Here is a 21,064-nt window from a genome sequence, read left to right on the forward strand (position 1 = left end):
AAAGGGGAGACTCCACCACCACCAGCCCATCCCAACACATCAAGTAGAATCAGGACCGAGGTCTGGCAAGGTAGCCTGCCAGGGGGAAGTGGTCAAAAAACAGGCAATAGAGTCCATGTCAGAGGTAGCCCCCATTACCCTTTATAGGGGACCCATGTGAGGTCCAAGCTGCCCATCGGCTACAACTGTGTAGGGGACCTAGGTCTAGGCCATGCATGGTCCTTGCTTGGTGCTTCAGTCTTCCCAAACTCCTCTGGGCCCTGCTTAGTTGGCTCTGTTGGTCTTCTTGTGGAGCTCTTGTCCCCTCCAGGTCTTTCTGTTCTTCCCCCAACTTTTCCACAAGACTCCCCACGCTTCGCCCAGTGTTTGGCTGTGGCTCTCAGCATCTGTTTCTATCTGCTATTAGACTGAGCAGAGATACCACTAAATTCTTAATAATCACTGCAGTTACTATCCAACTTTCAAAAACAACAAAATTGACAAAAACTGTAGAATTAACTAACGTAAGCTTCAAAAGATCAAATTTTGATATTAATCCCTTAATTCACATGATCATCTACTTAGGAGACATTCAGAGAACTCTTCCATCTGCTGTTGGCCTCCAAACATAGGCACAGCTATAGAATTTCCTTACAGGAATAAGGAATGTTCTTCAGTTAGCCCTGTTCGTTTGGGTACGGTACATGTTTGCAGGGTTTGTCTCCAGAATCCTGCATATGCAAACAGTAGATTAGAAATAAGAGCAAGCCCTGTAGTCCCAGCACTCAGGGAGGCAGAGGCAGGCTGACCTCTGTGAGTTTGAGGCCAGCCTGCTCTACAAAGTGAGTCCAGGACAGCCAAGGCTACACAGAGAAACCCTGTCCCAAAAAACAAAAACAAAACAAAAAGAAAGAACAAGCCGATTGAAAGGACAAAGGACAAACCATACTCCTTCCGTTCTGTCATTCTGTCTCCTCCTTATAGCTCTGGTATCAGATATCTATAAACAACAAAGCACAGTGCGAGCTTTGAGTTTATCCAGTAGCTGTACATTTAAGTTCCTGTATCAAATTCCTAGTTGAATTTTAATAAAAGTATGACATTGGAATGTATTCTTTCTATTGTTTTCTTAGAAGAAAAAAAATCAAGAAAATAGTGGTTGTTATTGCTTCATAATTATGCCCGAAGTCCTCTTGTAGGGGAGGGAAGAAGATTTCGAACAGGTCTGTTGTGTTTGTCACATGTGTTAGGAAAGCCAGGACAAACTGCACTTACTCTTTGGACCATAACATCTTACAGATTCAGAAGGATCACACAGATACTAAAAACTCTGGTTGCTTGCTTGCTTCGATGGCACATATACTAAAATTGGAATGATACAGAGAAGATTAGCATGGCCCCTGTACAAGGATGAAACCCAAATTCGTGAAGTGTTCCATATTTTTAGATGGACATTGGAAGAGGGAGAAAACAGGGAACAGGACAGGAGCCTACCACAGAGGGCCTCTGAAAGACTCCACCCAGCAGAGTATCAAAACATATGCTGAGATGCATAGCCAAACTTTGGGCAGAGTGCAGGGAATCTTATGAAAGAAGGGGGAAACAGAAAGACCTAAAGGGAAGAGGAACTCCACAAGGAGAGCAACAGAACCAAAAAATCTGGGCACAGGGTCTTTTCTGAAACTGATACTCCAAGGACCATGCATGGAGATAACCTAGAACCCCTACACAGAAGTAGCCCAAGGCACCTCAGTATCCAAGAGTGTTCCCCAATAATAGGACCAGGGACCATCTCTGACATTAACTCATGAGCTGGCTCTTTCATCACCTCCACCTGAGGGGGGAGCAGCCTTACCAGTTCACAGAGGAAAACAAAGAAGCCAGTCCTGATGAGACCTGATAGACTATGGTCAGATGGAAGAGGAGGAGGACCTCCCCTATTATTGGACTGGTGGAGGGGCATGGGAGAAAAAGAGGGAGGGAGGGTGGGGTTGGGAGGGGGTGGCAGAGGGAACTACAGCTGGGATACAAAGTGAATAAACTGTAATTAATTTAAAAAAATAAAAATTAAAAAAATCTCTGGTTGCAATGATTAATTTTATGTGTGATCTTGCCTAGGTAATAAGGACGGCAGATGGCTGGTAAAGCGTGATTTCAGGGTGTGTCTGTGACAGGAATTTAGAAGAGTCTGGCATTTGAATCAGTACAGAATAAAGGTGGAGGGTGGGCATGGTTCAGTCTGGGGAGGACTGTGATGGAGCACAGGGATGAGGACCAATGCTCTGTTTCTTCTTTAGCTGGAATATCCATCTTCTGAGCTTGGATGCAGAATCTCTAAGGTCCCAGGCTTCTAAGAGACCGGTGACCGATTAAATGGTACCAAAACTGAACCAAAACTGGAGGAGTTTGACCTTGTGCGCTGGTCAAACTTACCCCACTCCTCATCTGACTCCATTCCCAAGGCCTGTCAGTTCCTGTATAAAGATTCCTAGAGAACCTTGCCAATCCCACTGCCATCCCTATCCCCAGCACAGACATTCCCAGACACTGGCCACATCCCCAATCACCCAGTATAGGGCAAGTGCTAAGTGAACTGCAAATGAAAGGCATAAGTTCAGCCACAATGGCATGGTAGTGTTTCATACACCCTGCTTTCCTTGGGGCTGGTTGAAGATTTGGAGGAAGGAAGGGGGATGGGTATCAAGGACGTAGCTAAAAAGTCAAGGCAGCTGTTAACAGGGGATCTGCAGGGCTCTTTACTCACTGCTTACCCTTCTCAGATCATAACATGAATCTGTCCACCAGAGTGCGTTTGTGTCTGTCTCTGTGTGTGTGTGTGTGTCTGTGTGTTAGTTTCAAGGCTTTCCAAGTTTTGGAGCTGACAAAGAAAATTGCATTTTGTTGCTTTTGTGCTTCCATTAGCATTTGGGTTTCATGCTTTGCAGGCTTTAATTTAGTCTTCAAGGCTCTCTGGAGAGCTTGTCTAGGCCTCAGAAGCATGTGGAACAAGAGCAAGTGCCCAAGAAGACCTGCCAACCCCTCAGTAGGGATCAGGATGCCTTGCCTCACTTTCCACTGGTCAGGCCCACACAGTCCCTTCAGCAGCATTTTTGCAAAAATAAAAGCACACTTACTCACTCTCTGGCTTCAGATGCCATCAAAGATTGGGATATACTCAGTTGTACTTAATTATAGTTGAAGACCTTCAGGAAAAGGACACTAGCCTTTTGAAAGTAATTTGAGGTAAGCAAAGGAAAGGGAGAGGGAGTTTGATCTAAAATCCTGAACCAAATTTTCCTTCTTTTTGAACCCCGATGATACTTGGTACCTGAACCTATCCACAAAGCAGGAAGTTGGTACTGTGAAAACAGGAATCTCTGTCCAACTTTAGAGATCCCTAGAGACTTCCTCGGTAGGCCTCTCTACTATTTGAACAGTGGCACCACCCACTGCCTCTGGAGTCTCTATAACATGACCCACCCTGAACTTCAGGGAGGCCATGATGTCCCATGTACCCACCATACCTTGTATCACCATCTCCTAACCTATCTCCAGACTGACTTAGGGCAAACTCCAGGAAGGCTGTAGATGATTTAGTATGAGCCATCATCTAAAAGGGCACTCAGCCCACATGATCATGACCTAATACCTGTGCTTATCTCAGCCACTCCCAGACCGTTTTGAGACATCGAGGTTCTCATAATTGGGCAGGCTTTCACCCTTGTATGGCCCTATGAACTCCTGATGTGGCCCTATAGGCCCCCAATTTCATGCCGTGCTCTTGTCATCCCCCAACCCTCCCAACTCTTCCATCTGGGATTCACTGTATTAGCCAAAGTCTTGAACGTCACTATTTTCTTCTAGGTACATCTCATTTCTTCGAACCTTTGCTAAAAGCTTGCAAAGCATGATTTCCCTACACACTTTGCTATTGTTCCCACATACCCTAAAGCCTGAACACTTACTGTCATCTTCCTTACTTTAGTAGCCATTTCCAGTTTCTTGTCCCTCCAGTAGACATGCATTTCACAGAAAGAAGCACATCTCTCAGGCAACAGTAATGCCCTTTCATTGTGTTTATCTATCAAGGGTCCAGTCAACCTCCCCAACCACTGAAAATGTTAGGTCCTACACTCTGCCAAACACATCTTGCCCTTACTTTAACTCTTCCTTATCATACCAGCCAATCACACTTTACAATGTTTTCTCCAGTTCATCTCAGCCCTCAGTTTTCACGGTCTTAGCAAATGAGATCTCATAGCCATGCAGAACAGTGTTCCGTCTAGGACCTTGACTGCGGATGCTGTTCTCTCTGAGCATGAGCTCTGCCATTCCAGCTTACTAGTCTAGCATGCTCCCCGTTGCAGCAAGTCTTTGAGTCTCCTTTGGACTTTGAACCTATTCACTTTTACATTTCTCTCAGACCCTCCAGCATCCTCAGGCACCTTTTGCTCAACCCAGATTCCATGACTCACACAGATGTGGGGGCTCAAGAACCAGAGAGAGGCTGGGTTTTCTAGCTGCTGTGGTGGCAATCAAGACTCCATCAAGGATAATAACCACCTGAGATCTTGACTGGGACTAGATGCTTTTCTCAGCATGACACAATAATGCAATGTGGCCGGTGACAGGAGACTTCATTTCCACACTATGTGGACACCTCCATGATGTAGTTTGAATGTCTTCACTAATGACAGTGTCATTCACCCACAACCAATGACTCAAGAACAACAGCAAGAAATTACAAGGACTTTTTAAGACCTAATTTTATAAGCCACACACCAACACTTCTATCTCATAGTTATGTAGTGAATAAGGTGTCAGTCAATGACAGACTACATAGAGGATGGCGTTCCTGCAGGAGTGAGTTTCCCCAGTGATGTCAGACTCATTCTGTCTGAGCACAATGCACTATGTTTGTGCAATGATGAAATCACCTGATGACACCTCTATCAGCATCTCCCCCCTCATTAGGTGAAGCACAAGTAGACTGTTTGTTTAAAGGCCAGTTGCCAAACCCAGGGTACAATCAAGAGAAGGAAAATTCAGCAGACCATTTCAAGGTAGAGTGGCACATACATGTACATGTTTCAGAACCACTGCGGCATCTTGTCGATGAAGAAACTGATGTGCACATGTGTCAAAAAACACTTGTGTCTCTTGCTTATAGATAAAGTGCTAATCACTGGATTCTTCGCCAGGTGCAAACCCATTGTGCCTCTCTGCTGCAGCCTTGCCATCAACATTCATACACAACTTCCAAGGTGACATTCTTCAGCCTCAGAAAGAAAATAGTATAGAACAGTTTTTCTCAACCTTCCTAATGCTATAACCCTTTAACACATTTCCTCATGTTGTGATGACTTCCAACCATAAAATGATTTTTGTTGCTACTTCATAACTGTAATTTTGCTACTATTATGAATCACAATGTAAATATTTTTGGAGATAGGCATTTGTCAACGGGTCCTGACCCACAGGTTGAGAACCACTGATACAGAGAATGAAACGCTTTAGGCTTTATATTATACCCTCTTTTTTCTTTCTAAAGTTTTGGGGATTGAACCTAGGGCTTCATTCATAATAGGCAAGCATTCTAAGAGAGTTATAACTCCAACCTGATTTTTGGTTGTTTTTTTTTTCTTTTTTAATGTTAATACAAGTTCATACTAAGTTGCTTGAGCTAGCCTGATACCCACTCTGTAGCCTGGATGGGCCTTTAATTCATAATCTTTCAGCCTCTGAATCTTGAGTACCTGGCATCTCAAGCCTGTGCCACCAGGCCCAAATTTTCTCTGATAGTCTTAAGAGTGACTGAGTATCATTTCCACTCAAATTTTATTGGCTAGAACTCATCTCATGGCTACAACTACCTATAATGAATGCTGGTAAATGTAGTCTTACAGGTATTTAAAAAGGACTAGAAGAAGACACCAGGTGTAATGGCTCATACTTGTAACCACAGCATTTTGGAGACTGAGGCAGAAGGATTACCGTTTGAGCCCAAAACAGAGAAGGGAGATGGGCTTGGTGGTAAGTTAGCAGTTACTACAAATCCTCTGCTCATGAGTGTAGCAACTCATGTAGTATGTAATACGTGAAAATATACATTTGTGTCATTAATAGGAAAAGAATGTTGGCTAGAAAAGCAAGTAGTATCATGAACTCTTTCTAGAATAAAAGCTCAATGCTTCTGGGGATCGACTGGCAAAAACACAGCATGTATCTCTGCAGAGCCAAGCCAGACAAGTCCATCCCGGATGAATAACACCCCCGCTAAGCACCAGGGAAATGAGGGAGAAACAAATGCTGTGTATTCTCTAGACCAGTAGTTCTCAACCTTCCTAATACAGTGACACTTTAATACAGTTCCTCATGTTGTGACCCCCAGCCATGAGCTGATTTTCATCGTTACTATTATTGCCATTAGCTGTAATTTTGCTTCTGTTCTGACTCATAATGTAAATGTCTGATATGCAAGCTACCTGATATGCGAACCCTGTGAAAGGTTCTTTTGCCCCCAAAGGGGTTGTGACCTCGGGTTGAGAACCATGGCTCTAGACAGATAGTTTGTATGCCATTTTTATATGACAATTGCTGATTTTTTTTTTCCTAGCACTTAAAATCCAGGCTGAGCCAGAGGAGAATCTTTCATCTACATAATGTCAATGCTTTTCCCTCTTCGAGGTCTACCAACCAAAATAAAGTAGGTCTGAGTCCACCTTGAGAACTTAGTTGATATAGCTTGGTACCTCTGATTAAAAGCCACCAGCCCAAGGTCCTCATGAGTCAACTGTACCATTTCTTTAAATGTTCCTTTAGAGGAGTTCTGTGTAGCTACTGTGCTCAGCATGTACAGAGCCTGGACTCCATCCCAAGTTCCCTTCCCAACTGAAAAAGAAGGGGAAAAAGAAAGAGAGAGAGAGAGAGAGAGAGAGAGAGAGAGAGAGAGAGAGAGAGAGAGAGAGAAGGCATTTGGAGATAAAGTTTCAGAAAAGATTTTCATTACCACCTTAAAATTGTAGACTCAACATTTCCTGTTAGAGAGAGGTTTGCTCAAGTTTTCTCTATTTAATTAGGCTCTCATGAATCATAGATCTTTCGCATAAGTAAGCTGGCCCCTCAGGGCAAGTGGTATCTTTGCTGGCAAATATTTTACAAAGAAGGCATTTGTTTCAGAAATAAACATTTAATTTGGATAAATTTTAATAGCCACCACACTTGATTCTGATGAAAATGTTTACCAGCGGTGTTTCTGCCTGGGAACCATTTGTTTCTATTATTTTGACAGAAACGGAATTTGGTTGGTAGCTGTTTGGGATTTGAAATGGTTCTGTAAGCATTTCAGCTAGATGCCCAGGCAGGCAGCCACAATCATTCTACTTCAAATAAATGGAAAGCACCGTTTTGCTTTTCATTACTTCAATGAGAAAAGTTTAACCAGAGAAAAGATTTGCAAACGACCGAATCACAAAGACCCAAAGCAAAGGGAAACAAAAGTGAGTGTATTTCTACAAATATTTCTTCAAAAGTTTGGGCAATCTTTTCTTTCTCAAAATTCTTGTCTGTGCACCCCAAAGAATGAAAAAGTCAAAGAAAAAAACAGGGTTTTCTCAGTGACAGCGTGGAACAGCAAATATTATTGAACCATCTTATGTGTTTCATGAGTTACACATCAGTGGAAAACTGTAGTTTCCTACAAACATATTAAGAAAGACAGAAGTGACTTCTGCAATTATGTCATTTTTCAAATCATCAAAATTGAAAATAAGCGAAAACAACTTCTGAAGAAGTCCAGGGTCAATCAACTAAATAAACTAAAGTCATTTAGCCAACTAGCATTGATTGGATTTGAGCAGGATGGAATTGACTTCCCTCCAACTCCACCCACTCCACAAACTAATTAAAAAAGCACATCAGTTACATCTTCAATCAGCTGAGGAAGATAAGTGGGCTTCAAAGTAATCAACTACACAACTGTCAGGAATAGCAATAGATTCTCAGAGAACTTCAGGAAGCTGGATGAAAGTCAGGGATGTCAATCAAAGAAGAGTACCCCAGAGCTTGTAATTTAGGGGCTTAAAAGAAAGGGAACAACATATAATGGCACACACACACACACACACACACACACACACACACAGACACATATTGCCATACAGCATCTCACTCAACTTCAAGTCTCCTAAAATACTCATGTGAGGCAAGAGTGCTAACAATGCCAGGACCAGAAGGGTTTGAAGGGCCATTAGGGAAATCAGGTAAAATACGTAGAAATTCATAAGTTCCTATAGGCCTTAAATTGAGTAGATAAGGTCTTAGTTACTGCTTTATGGCCATGAAAAGACAGCATGACCGAAGCAACTCTTAGAAAATAAAGTTTGCTTATAGTTTTAGAGGGTTAGTTAATCCATGATCATCATGGCAGGAAGCAGGCAGGTATGGTGCTGGAGGAGTAGTTGAGAGTTTTAGCTCTTAATTCACAAGCAGCAGGGAGAGAGATAGATGGGGGGCGAGGGGGTCTGGCTTTTGAAACATGGGCTTTTGAAGCCACAAAGTTCACTGACAGCTCCTCCAATAAGGCCACACCTCCTAATCATTCCCAAACAGTTCCACTAATGGGGACCAAGCATTCAAATATATGACCCTATTGGGTCTGTTCACCTTCAAATCCCCAAAGGGGGTTTACTGGACTACCTTGGCAGAGAAAAAGGTGTGCATATCAACAAGAGTTTGGTAGCAGCTCCCCATCTCCTGCCCAAAAGAGAATAGAACATCAGTTCTACAAAGAAGGTAACAGATGAAACACCGAGTTTTTAATTTTTTATACTGACACTATAAATGCTTCCTTTCTGGATGTGTTTCCATACTGCAAATACTGAAGACCATACACCACACACACACACACACACTCACATCATGTATATAATTGTATGTTGTTGTTGTGGGATACGGGAGAGCATGTTGTATCCCACAGTGTTCATGGATATCAGAGGATGGCTTTGGGGAGTCATTGAGGTGGGGGGTCTCTTGTTTCTCTATGACATTGTGTTTGCTCTAGGCTACCTGACCTTTAAGTTTCTGAACAATTCTCCTGTTTCCTTTGTCTATATTCCCAAACGAATTTTGGTGTCACAGATGACTGACATACCATCCAGCCTTTATATTACAATTAATTAATTGTGTGTGTGTGTGTGTGTGTGTGTGTGTGTGTGTGTGTGTGTGTGTACTTATACATCAGGACCCAGGTGTGGAGGTCAGAGGACAACTTCAAGGAGTCAGTGGTGTCCTTTTACCATGTGGGACTAGCAACCACTTTTACTCACTGAGGCATCTCCCTGGCCCTTAAAATGTGCTTTTTTTCTGCTATAAAATTTTTTTTTAATTAAAATATAGTCTACCCTGCCTCCAACTCTCATTCAAATTATGGCCTCTGGCCTTTTCTTTTTCTTTAAATAATCTGTTCAGTCTATATAATGTTACTCTAATGTATATGATGTCAGGGCTGACCACTTGGTATTGGGGGACTCTTGTCCAAGGAACATTGTTTTTCCTATGCTCAGTGTCCTCGATTGTCTAGAGTTCCTTGTCAGGGGCTGGGGCCTGGTGAGATTACCCCAGGAAATTCAGTGCTATTCTGTTGACAGTCCTAATAAATGATTGATAAAGAAATCTGCAAATAGAAATTTTCTTTCTTTAATTCTTGAAGGACAAGAGAAGGAAGAGGAAGAGGGGGAAAAAAGAGAAGACACAATGATGCAGGAAGAGAGACTGCCCGTATGTAGTGTGGCTTTTCATGTTCTTTCTGTTCCTTTCTAGTAACGGATAGATAACAATTTCTTCTTCTTCTTCTTCTTCTTCTTCTTCTTCTTCTTCTTCTTCTTCTTCTTCTTCTTCTCCTCCTCCTCCTCCTCCTCCTCCTCCTCCTCCTCCTCCTCCTCCTCCTTCTTCTCCTCTCTCATTTACTCACTTGCTTACTCACCACCTTCTCTTAAATCTATTTAGGATTACAGTTACTGTATATATTTCAAACTTCTTCAAACCTCAAAAAATAATAATCAGCACCTGTGACTGTGGAGCGGGTAATGCAACCGGCCAGAGGACCACTGAGGATGCTGTAGGATAGTGACCATTTACCAGCTGCCATGGAAGAATTAACACATTGTGGCCACTGCTGCAGCAGCTTCAGCATGACTTCTGCTGCACATGATTATCTATGACCTCCTGTTTCTATTCTGTGCCCTAGTCCAAGCATTCTTGTATTTAGAAACTCATACCTGGGACTTTAAAGAACAGATAGAATTTCAGAGTTGAAAGGTGATACGGGACTCAGGAGATGGCTCACTGGATAATGAGCTTGCCATGCAAACATGGGGGCTTGAGTTTGAATCCCCAGAGCACACATAAAGCCAGGCAAGTGAAACATGCCTACGATCCCAGGACCCCTACAGTGATATAGGAAGCAGACAGGAGAACTCTAGAAGCTCAGCCAGCCAGCATATGTGGTAGAGTACAACAAAGGGACTGCCTCAAACGAAGAAGAAAATGCGAACAGACACCTAAAGTTGTCATCTGAACTCTAAACACATTTTGTGTCTTTCCTGTACACACCTCTCACACAAAACACACAAACACACACAGACACACGGAAGGAAGGAAAGAAAGAAGGAAGGAAGAAAGTGGAGAGGAAGAAAGGAGCTACAGATGGTGAAGGATATGTCCTCCTTTCGGAGTACAAAGTATATGACAGCCTTTTGCTCACCAAGCTCTGTTGGCTGAATTCAGGCCAGGCTGTCTTCTAAACTGTACATTTTTTTCCCAAGGATATCAAGTGAAGTGCCTATTACACTAAGTATGCTTTCTATCACTCTGGTCTACAGCTAGGGGAAAATCAATTTCAGGACATCGACCAGGGAATTAAAAATCGTAAGATGTGAAATGTTGGCTCTCACAAAAAAACACACATCTCGCCTCTTATCTCACTCCTCCATCAAGACATTTGGACAGACGGCAATAATAACAACTTATATGGAAATAACTGCTCAAATTTACATCGCCAGATCCATTTTATGGAAAAGGTTGTAGGAAATGAAGGAGGAGCCGCACACTTCTCTGGGCCTATGTTTGTTCAGAAGAATCCTGGTAGGAAACCTCCATCGTGTTGAGAGCTGACAAATCCCACACAGGTCTTTCTGCCATCATTTTACAAGCAATTACATCTTGGGCCAGAGATTAACCCATCCAATTCCCATTTTGTACAGCAGGGAAATAGAAGTGAGAATGCTATCGCCTAGTTGTTGAGAATTGAGTAATTGTCCTCTGACCTCTAAACACTAGTTGTGTCATGCTCAAATGCTCTACTCTCACAAATGAATACCACACACAGACACACACACACACACACACACACGAACACACACACACACACATACACACTTAGATAAGAGTAGAATTAGAAAGTTATATTCATCAAATAGCAAATAATGTTGAGCAGAGAGAGGGCCTAGAGGGCCAGGAGGGCCTGTGGGCTAAGGAGACTTCTGTAGAGGATTTGGCAGTGGTGATGGTCAGGGACAGGAAAGAGGCCACTGTACTCAAGGATGAAAAGCTGAGGAAAAGAAGTGGGCCTCTGTCATCAAGTTGAGCCACATGGTTCAGGTCATGAAGATCAAGTCTCTAGCTGGGCACCTTGAATTCTAGCGCTCTGGAAAGCAGAGGCAGATGGATCACTGTCAGTTCAAAGCCAGCCTCATCTACATAGTGAGTTCCATGGCAGCCAGGGCTACAGAGAGATCTCAAACAGACAAACAGAAACAAAAAACAGCCAACAACCAACAAAGCAAACCAAACTAACAACAAATGCCTGCTCTCCTGGCCCATTAAGGAATATGAAGAAAATGAGGTTTTCATGGGAACATCCGATATGGGAGAGATTTTAATTATCAGATCAGTGCAGAAGTAGACTTGAGCAGCACGCCAACCAAGGGGAAGACTTTTGTCACTAGTGGAAATAATGGTCACGTTGATCTCTGTGTGTGCTGGTTAGTTTTTGCTCAACTAGACCGGATCTAGAATTACCTGTGAGGAAGAAACCTCAATTAGAAGATGTCTCCATCAGATTTGCCTGTGGACACACATAGGGAGCATTTCCCACTTATGGGAGGACCTAGGCCACCATGGGTGGTGCCGTTGCGGGCCAGGTGGTTGTAGGTGGTATAAAAAAGCTGTCTGAGAGACCCACAAGGGGCAAGCCAATGAGCAGTATTTCTCTGTAGTCAATGCTTTAGTTCCTGTCTCCAGGTTCCTGTGTTGAATTCCTGCTTTAGCTTCTCTCAATGATGGACTTAACTGAAATAAACCCTTCCCTCTCCCAAGTTGCTTTTGGTTAGTGTTTTCTCACAGCTACAGGGAAATAAACCAGAAAAGGATGTTAAAAGCTATTAGGAGGTGGCCACTACCATCTGAGGGACCATTAAATTGGCCAAGCTTACCATTAACCCGGAGCAAAGTGACTGCTGAGAATTCAGGAGGGGTAAGATACAGGTTGCTGCAGTTCTGTGATGTTTCACTTCATCTCTGACCCCAGAGGCACTGACATTGTCTCTCTTCTCTGACTAAGACGCCACTGCTGGCCAGCAGTGATGACTGTATACATCACCTGGCACCTTTGCCAAGGCCACCTTTGATGCCAGCTCTATGACTCTCAGCCTCTGGAAAGAGACCATGCTCACCAAGTCTCCCTGACAGGAATTCATTGACCATCTTATGAAAACCCACACCAGAGTCAGGGAGATGACTCTTAGGCAAAGGCATTCACTGCCAAGCCTGATGATCTGAGTTCAATTCCCAGGACCCACATGATGGAAGATAAGAATGAGCTTCCACAAGTTGTCTTTTGCCTTTCACATGGAACATAGCATATACTCGCCCATGCACAAAATAAATAGATAAATAAATGCAAAAATGCCTAAAATAATTTAATTTTTAAAGGAAGGAAGGAAGAAAAAGAAAGAAAGAAAGAAAGAAAGAAAAAGAAAGAAAGAAAGAAAGAAAGAGAAAGAAAGAAAGAAAGAAAGAAAGAAAGAAAGAAAGAAAGAAAGAAAGAAAGAAAGAAAGAAAGAAAGAAGAAAGCTCACAACAGAGTATCCATTCAGAGGGTCCAGGCTTCAGCTATGGCTACCACATAGGGTTTTTATATGAGAATAAAACAAAGCAAATTAAATCTGTTAAAAAACAAACTAACTAACAATGGCATATGTAGCTCATGAGTCAGCTTCTGCTTTGGTTGCAAAATGATGTCACATTTTCTTTTCATGACTCAACTATCTCTTAACCAACTGCTGGCAAACAGTTCCCTCACCAAGTCTCCAAGTTTCTCAGCCTCCCAGGTGGTCCAAAACAAATCTATCTGTCTCTCCTGGACTATAGATAATACCCACCATAGCTGTTCTTCCAGGGAACTATATTTCATGTCAAACCCCCCCTCCCCCGAAAAACCCAGCTTTCTGCTCAATCTAGTTCCCCAAATCACAACTGGGAGAGGATTAAAGAAGATGTGTTTCACCCCCAACTTAACCGGAGTTTATGAGCTCCAACAATAATTTAACAGCTGTTACCATCTTGTGAACACAGCTCTGCCTGATAGGCTCCGCATTCACAGGCATCAAAGGGTGTTTTCCAACGTCTCCTATTCAGTCTTAATAACATGTGTGGGACAAGGGTGGCTCAGTTCAAGCCACTGGGACCCATCCCCTTTCCCTCTCTTTCAGTGTTTCACCCTGCCGAGGGCAAAATGCAAAACCACAACAGAGAATACATGGTTTTTGTCAGAGTTTTATAGTTTGACCATTTGCAAGCAGAGGCTCAGTCTCCCCTGCTCCCTCTTCTTTCCCATGAGCAAAGTGTGCATCTTAGTTTGGGATGCTGTAAAATCATGCAACCAGAATTCATGAACAATGTATGGGGCATGGAAGCCAGTAATCTTCCCATACTCTCAACATATCCTCCCATCTGCTGGATACCTGGGCAGATACTATGTTCCTTTGAAGTGAATGGTGATGCCGTTGATGGGGGTGGAGAAGAAAATGAAGGAAGGCAAGAAAGTTTGATAGCTTTGTGATGATTTGTATCCATTAGAATATGTGTGTAACAAAAAGGGTGCCATGGGTTAGGGAGAAGCTTACGGGACTCCTCTATTCCTTACTGAACTATTACCTACAATAAATTCTGGGAAAAGGGAACTTACAGCCCTTAGTTGTGTAGGCCACCAACATCTGATAGACAGTCACTACCCCATGGTCAAACAGACTGTCCTGGTTAAACTCAGTGGGTCAGAAAATAAAACAGAAATATGGGAATTTGAGAAAGAGAGTTTTAAGGATAGGGGAAGAGAAAACAGAGGGTGGAGTGAAAATACTTAGAATGCACTACATACATATATATGAAATCATCAAAAAAGAAATTGTCATAAAAACAGATCCCAATACTCCTTCATTCATTGAAGCAACTTAATCAGTATTGACTGAGCAGCTATCATATGTCAGTCATGGTCTTAATGAAAATACAAACAAACAAACAAAAAGATAACAGTTCTGCTTTTGCTGATCTTGGCATCTAATGGGGGGAAATGGCAAGAAAATCAATTATGTAATCTGCATTGTTAAAAAAGAGCAAGTGAGTACAGTATGATGTGATGGTCACCTAGCGGAGACTAAGAGGATGATGGAAACCCTCCATGAAATAAAGACTCAGTGTCAGGATGAATGGGACATGGTCGATGACATGAATCACCATGGTCCATCAAGAAGTAAGAACATGGGAAAGGAAGGAGGCCTGACCTGAGCATTTGAAGCACCGAGAGTCTGAGAACGCTAAGCCGGTCTCGGTCTCTTTGACACTTAGGTAAGTGGCATTTGTATTCTAAGGGTTCGTTTCTTTATGAGCTAGAAACGATCAAAGAGTCTTCTACGCAGAGGTAAATGGCTTGTTTGAGCTGAAGTGGGTTAGTACTTACTGTAGTTCTTAGTCTTGGTCAAGGCTCTGTGACTGGTGATTCTTGTTACTATAGAGAAGCCTTAGTTCCTATGGTTTGAATTTCCAATAACAGAAACTCTAGGAAAAGTAACTCGCTTTTAATATGAAAGGGCTCAGCCTGAGATCCATGCTGCCAATAGCTGGTCAGTGCTTAATAACCAGCTGCCAAAAGAGGGAAAAGGGAGCATTCCAAGCAGGAAGAAAAAAGAAAGCGGGAGCCTTGATGGGCAGCTTTTACAGATTTCCATGGAGTCCCACTCCACAAAGGCCAGCGTTGACATGAACAGGTTCATGAGATTCCTGGAGCTTTAACCCTCAGCTCTTCTATTGCACAAGCCAGGTCTAGAATGCCTGTAAAAACAGCATCATGTCTATGATGATTTTTTTTTTCTGTCTACATCACCTTTATCTTGAGGATGGCTTTTCTCATGTTTATTATATGGCTGCTGGATAGAACAGTGTCTTTGGGTCATAGAAAAGTAGACTAGGGGCAAGAAGCTCATTCTTCACACCAACAAAATGCAGACTACAGCTTCACTTTGGCTTCAGCTTTGAATCAGGGATTTTGTTAAGGTTGCTTCTGGAATTAACTTCATAGCTGGTTCTGGGTCATTCCTACTCAAATGACGTGAAGGAAGTTCATGGTTATGTAATTAAAGGGTCTATCATTAGATAGAGCCGCCGCAAGGCAGCTAGTTCATGGCTGTGTACTACCAAGTTTTATATTACCATACCAAAAAAAAAATCTGATCAAAAGCAACTTGTAGGGAGAAGGGTTTGACTTATATGTCCTGATCATAGTCCATCACTGCAGAGAAGCTGGGTAGAGACTCGTGGTAGGAACCTGGAGGCAGTCAGGAACTGAAGCAGAAGACACAGAGCAGGACTATTCACTGGCTTGCTCTGCCTACATTCTCATACAACCCTGGACCACCAACCCAGGGGCGGCACTACTCACAGTGGTCTCGACACGCCCACAGCAGTCATTAGTAACAAAAATGCCCCGCAGAGTTGCCTACAGGCCAGTCTGATGGAGCCTTTTCCTCAGCTGAGTTTTCCCAGAGGACTCTAACCTGTGTCAAGTCAACCTAAAACGAACAAGCACGGGCTCTACGCGAGGGACAGCTGGGTTCTTCAGTTGGAAGCCACTGGTAGGAAGGTGCCTATACTTCTGTAAATAACCCCATCCCCCATGGTCCTGAAGGCAACCCTAGGTAAAGTTGTCGGGTCAGAAGGAGAAAAGTAGGGGGACTAGTTTGAGAGGGGGAAGGTGATGAGAGAGTAACTGTGAGCAGAGATGGTCAAAACACTTACATAAGAATGTCACAACAAAACCTGTCATTATGCATAATTAATATATGACGCTACAAACACTGAAAATGAAAATGACCCAAAGGGCCACAAATGTTGGATAAGTTACTCACGGGAGCTCAAGACACAATCAGGAGAGTTTGAACCCAAACTTTCTGGGAGAAGTAAATCATTGGAAAGTGAGCCTTCCCACACTGGCTGTCTCTCTCCATCTCACAGCACTCTGTATCTGGAAGCTTCATTATTTTACTTCAGGTTCCAGGTTTGGACATTTTATAAACAGCCACGACCTGACTTATAAAAAGACAATTTGCAAGTATCTTCTTATTTTTACCAAGGAAAATCTGTTTTTCAAAGATACATTTTAACTTCTCTCTCTCTCTCTCTCTCTCTCTCTCTCTGTGTGTGTGTGTGTGTGTGTGTGTGTGTGTGCCACATGGATGCATGTGTCTGCAGAGGTTAAAAGAGAGCATCACGTTCCTGGAGCTGGAATTACAGGTGGCTGTGCGCAGCCTGGTAGAGGTGCTGGGAGCCAAACTCTCAGGTCCTCTGCAAGAACAGGAAGTACTCTTAACTCCTGAGCCATCTCTCCAGCCCTTGAGAATTTATTTTGATTCTATAAGCTCATCACCATTTAGAGAAGGAAGGGGGGGGGGAGAAGAGGGGAGAGGATGAACTCAATTAAACCTTAATAAAATGGTAAATGAGGTAGCAGTTCTATTATGTCATTCACAAGATAATGCGAAAGCAAGAAAACCTACAGGATAATTAGCCTCCTGAGATAGCTCTAATATTTCAATAAGTCGCAGAGGTAAATCCTGAGCCATTGAGGAAGAGAACTATGAATTGTCATGTTCACCTGCTTATGTAGGTAAAAACAAAACCAAACAAAACAAAACCTTGCTCAAGGACGGCCTCATCCTTTTTTTTTATCAAGTATTTCTTAGGCTTCCTTGCAACTTTTCACATTTGCCTCTGGCTGATTTTAAATTATGCTAATTGGAAGAAGAAAAAATGCTGGTAATGGAATAAAATGGAAAGCCGTTTTTTATAGCATCTGGTGCAATCTGAGCCGTTTAAAAAGTGCATCTTATGGAATAAAGATACGAATAAGCCATGCCAGTCTGATTACAAACAACCTGGTCTCATTAGAACACGTCAATCCGATTACTAGGTGGTGAGACTGTGCAGATTAGTACAGTGGGCCGCAACTGTTTCTTACATATTCTCTGTGTAATGGATAGTTTCTCTGGGTCTACATTTAAGCTGCTTTCTCTCATGGCTATCTTTTCCAGCTCTACACAAAGCTGTGTCTGTCTTCTGCTAAGTTGATTTCAGCTGGGTTCTTAGGTCCTAATTCTATTTTCTCCCCAAGTATTCATCCAGTTTTCTCCAGCGGTGCTATAAACAAAGCAAAACAAAACAAAAAAAAAAAAATTACCCAGGGTGATTGCCAGAAATCAGATATGTCAGTGGTCTATTCAGCTGGGAGCCGTCAGTGGCTAGGGGCACTTCCTCCAGAAGGAAAAGGGTAAACTAACTGGGGCCTCAGCCCCCCACTCAGCAATAGGCCTTAATTGGGTTGTTGCTTTAAGTGGGTGCTGCAAGTTGTTCCACTGTCAAAATCCATTTGGTTCTTTCCTAGGCATGGAAGAATTCAGACACTGTAGCCCAGGTCAGGACTTTGGTGCACACTGTAAAGTTTGTGACTTATAGCATCCTAGTGCACTCTGAGATGAATACTTCAACCATCCTATTCTGAGGTATCGCGAGCTCCTTAACCTTCGCTTCAAATCTAGCGTGCTCTAGGCCCTACCAACACTGCAGCCGCTCGACCACCAACACGGAGAGGGAAATCTCCAACCAGCTGAAAACTGGGGTGAGAACTTGAATACGCCTTGTGGTGTGGCAGGGGAAACCTCAGGGCTAGCGATTCCGCTAAGGAGCTCGAACGCGGATCCCAGAGCTCGGTCCTAGGGCGGGCAAGTCCTCACTCCCCTGCTTACTTGTATCTGAGACCCCAGAGGACAGATATCCGAAATGAATTTGAAAACAGCCCCGTTCTCCAGAGAAATGTAAAGGATTCGAGTTTCGAATACAGTTTCAAAATGCTAGATTAAAAATGGTCAAACCGGTTGAAGAGAGGCCTTCTCTGAGCCTTTAATAAACCAGTGGGTTTATTAATGAATCAAAGGGGAGTTGTAGAGTATATCATGTTATCTAGTCTGTGGCCAGACATTTAAACCCAGGCCTTACCTGCGCTCTTCTGAGCTGTGTTTCGCATTCACGGCACCTGACTGGCCGGTGAAGACGTCAGTTTGGCACAGCAGTTTCCGGTTGAACGGATTGCTCCAATCATTCACACCAAACGGATACTACCGGGAAAGTTCACTCTCGTTTTATAGACGGGGAAAAGTGACTCGAAGGGAGGGGAAGCGATCCCTCTAAAGTCACACAACTGGGAACTGGCTGACGGAGGGTGTTCATATAAAAAATCTCTCATTGGGCGATGTTCCGCCTGTGCCTCAGTTGATTTTTCTGTTGTCAGTGGACCCGTCTCGTGTTTCTGTGTGGGTAATGACTAGCCTCGCCGTGTCACAGGCAGTGAAGAATGGCATTTGAGATGTGTTGCCTGTGGCTTTTATGCTCAGAACATGAAAATGGTAATTAAGGAAAATCACCACCTCTTTCCACCCTTCCCTGACTCCATGTCAGATGACAGTATCTTAGCTGTAGTAGATTAGGCTTTAGCAAAAAAAAAAAAAAAAAAAAAAAAAGTGGAATAGAGATGCATTCTTACAAAGTGCTGTCTTAGATAAATATTGCACTTAAATTATTATTTATTCAGTGAGGAGGGAGAGAGAGAGAGAAACAGGACAACAAATCAGTTAAAAATAGCCTAACTGGCAACAGAATGGCCAGGCAAAAAAAGCAGTGGACGGAGCACATACTGCTGAGAGTACTGTGTCGGTCCTGCTGAGCAAACCATGGAGCGTGCTCACCTGACAATATACACTGATTGGGTGGAGAGATCTGGCTACCTCATAAAGTATGTCAGGGTGGTGAGGAGCCAACCCCCCAACTTTCAGATCAGTGGTCCTCAACCTTCCTAATGCTGCGACCCTTTAATACAGTTCCTTATGTGGTGGTGATCCCAACCATAAAATTATTTTTGTTGCTACTTCTTAACTGTGTACGAATCATATGTAAATATCTGTGTTTTCCGATGGTCTTGGGTGACCCCCGTGAAAGAGTCTTTTAACTCCCAAAGGGCACGCTCTTTGCTTGTGTTTAATTTTCCAATTCAATACATATCAGCAAGGTGGCCCTGGATCAGCCACCACACATAATGTTCACACTTGTTGATGGGGAAGGATAAAAACATTCATTTCGTTGGTTTTACCTTTGTGGACTGTTATGAGAATTATATAAACCTAGCCTAACACCACGTCTGGTAAGACGTTTGTGTTCAGAAATACTCAAATAAATGAAAGCCTGAAGTGTGGGCTCCAAAACAATGCTTCTGTAGACAGGGCAAGGTTCTAAAGCCTTACCCATCTGAAATCAGAGGATCCAGGTTGGTTATAGTTTCATATTCTAGCTGCATATTTTATTTTGAAGAGGAAACACTCTTCCAATCTCTAGTCAGAGGTTAGGGTTTAATTGTGAACTCCCCACCCTGTAATGGAATGGTCAAGACAGGAGAACACTGCCAGGCAGGCACTTCTGTGTAGAAGAGGGTTGCCGTTAGAGACGTCTCGAGATAAGGGTGAGAATGGGCAGCATGGCTCAACTTCCCCACATCTTTGGGAAATGAACTTTAGAAGCGCCTGTGAGGAAAGGTAAAACTCAGAGGCCTATGTGTGAGCTCTCTCCTAATGGACATTTTCTCTACCACTTCCGTGTGCATCCTTCTGTGCTTGTGGTAGACTGGTCCATTCCTCAAGTTTCAGCTCCTTTCCCCATGCATTTAAGAGTACATTTCCCAGTGTCCTAGCACTTACAATGGGAACATGTGGTTGAATTCTAGCTGATGAGAAGGTAGAAATCCAATAAATTGTCTTCCAAGGATACCTAAGGATCTCTGAACATGATTATCCATATTTACTTCCCCTTCTGTGGTGACCTTTGTTTTCAAATCAAGCATGGGGGGCCATCAAGGGACTGGACCCATCACACAGTGCTTGGAGGAGTTGCCATGGTGATTTGTTGCATCTTTATCAGGCAGAATAGCCTCTGCTCTTTGGAAGTCAGCCCTTGTGCCCAAGGTTTTGCTTGACTGATGTTAAGAACTTGAGTCTAGTTTTCAGCGAACAGAGACTTTTACCAACTGATGTTTTACAAAACAGTGTCACAAGGTCATTTAACTGAAGACTAGCTTTTTGTTGTTGTTGATTGCTGTTTGTTTTTAGAGACAGAGTTTCTCTGTGTAGCCTTCTGTGCCTTGGTAGTCCTGGACTAGCTTCGTAGAGCAGGCTGGCCTTCGAACTCACAGCAATCTGCCCGTCTCTGCCTCCCTGAGTGTTGGGATTAAAGGCAGGAGCCACCAAGCCTGGCTGAAGACTACTTTTTAATGGTTTGGTGTCTCCAAACCGATTTAGAATTTGAGGACATTTATGGGACTCCCCTTTCAAAACATATGTACACATGTAAAAGCAACAATTTCATAGCTTGGGTGGGGGACTGTCTTGAACCTTATTGGGCTTCAGTGCTAGGACTCATGGATCTTGATTCAAAGCGC

At 43.1% G+C, this 21,064-nt stretch overlaps 1 non-coding gene across 1 annotated transcript; it reads left to right on the forward strand.

Annotated features, from left to right (window-relative positions):
• The first annotated feature begins 1,317 nt into the window (after positions 1–1,317).
• LOC132648173 (U6 spliceosomal RNA) lies at positions 1,318–1,424 on the forward strand. Its single transcript, XR_009586550.1, has one exon. It is a non-coding gene; the product is annotated as a U6 spliceosomal RNA (small nuclear RNA).
• The last annotated feature ends 19,640 nt before the right edge of the window (positions 1,425–21,064 follow it).

The sequence above is a fragment of the Meriones unguiculatus genome, chromosome 15 (genome assembly GCF_030254825.1).
Source record: "Meriones unguiculatus strain TT.TT164.6M chromosome 15, Bangor_MerUng_6.1, whole genome shotgun sequence".
Classification (NCBI taxonomy): domain Eukaryota; kingdom Metazoa; phylum Chordata; class Mammalia; order Rodentia; family Muridae; genus Meriones; species Meriones unguiculatus.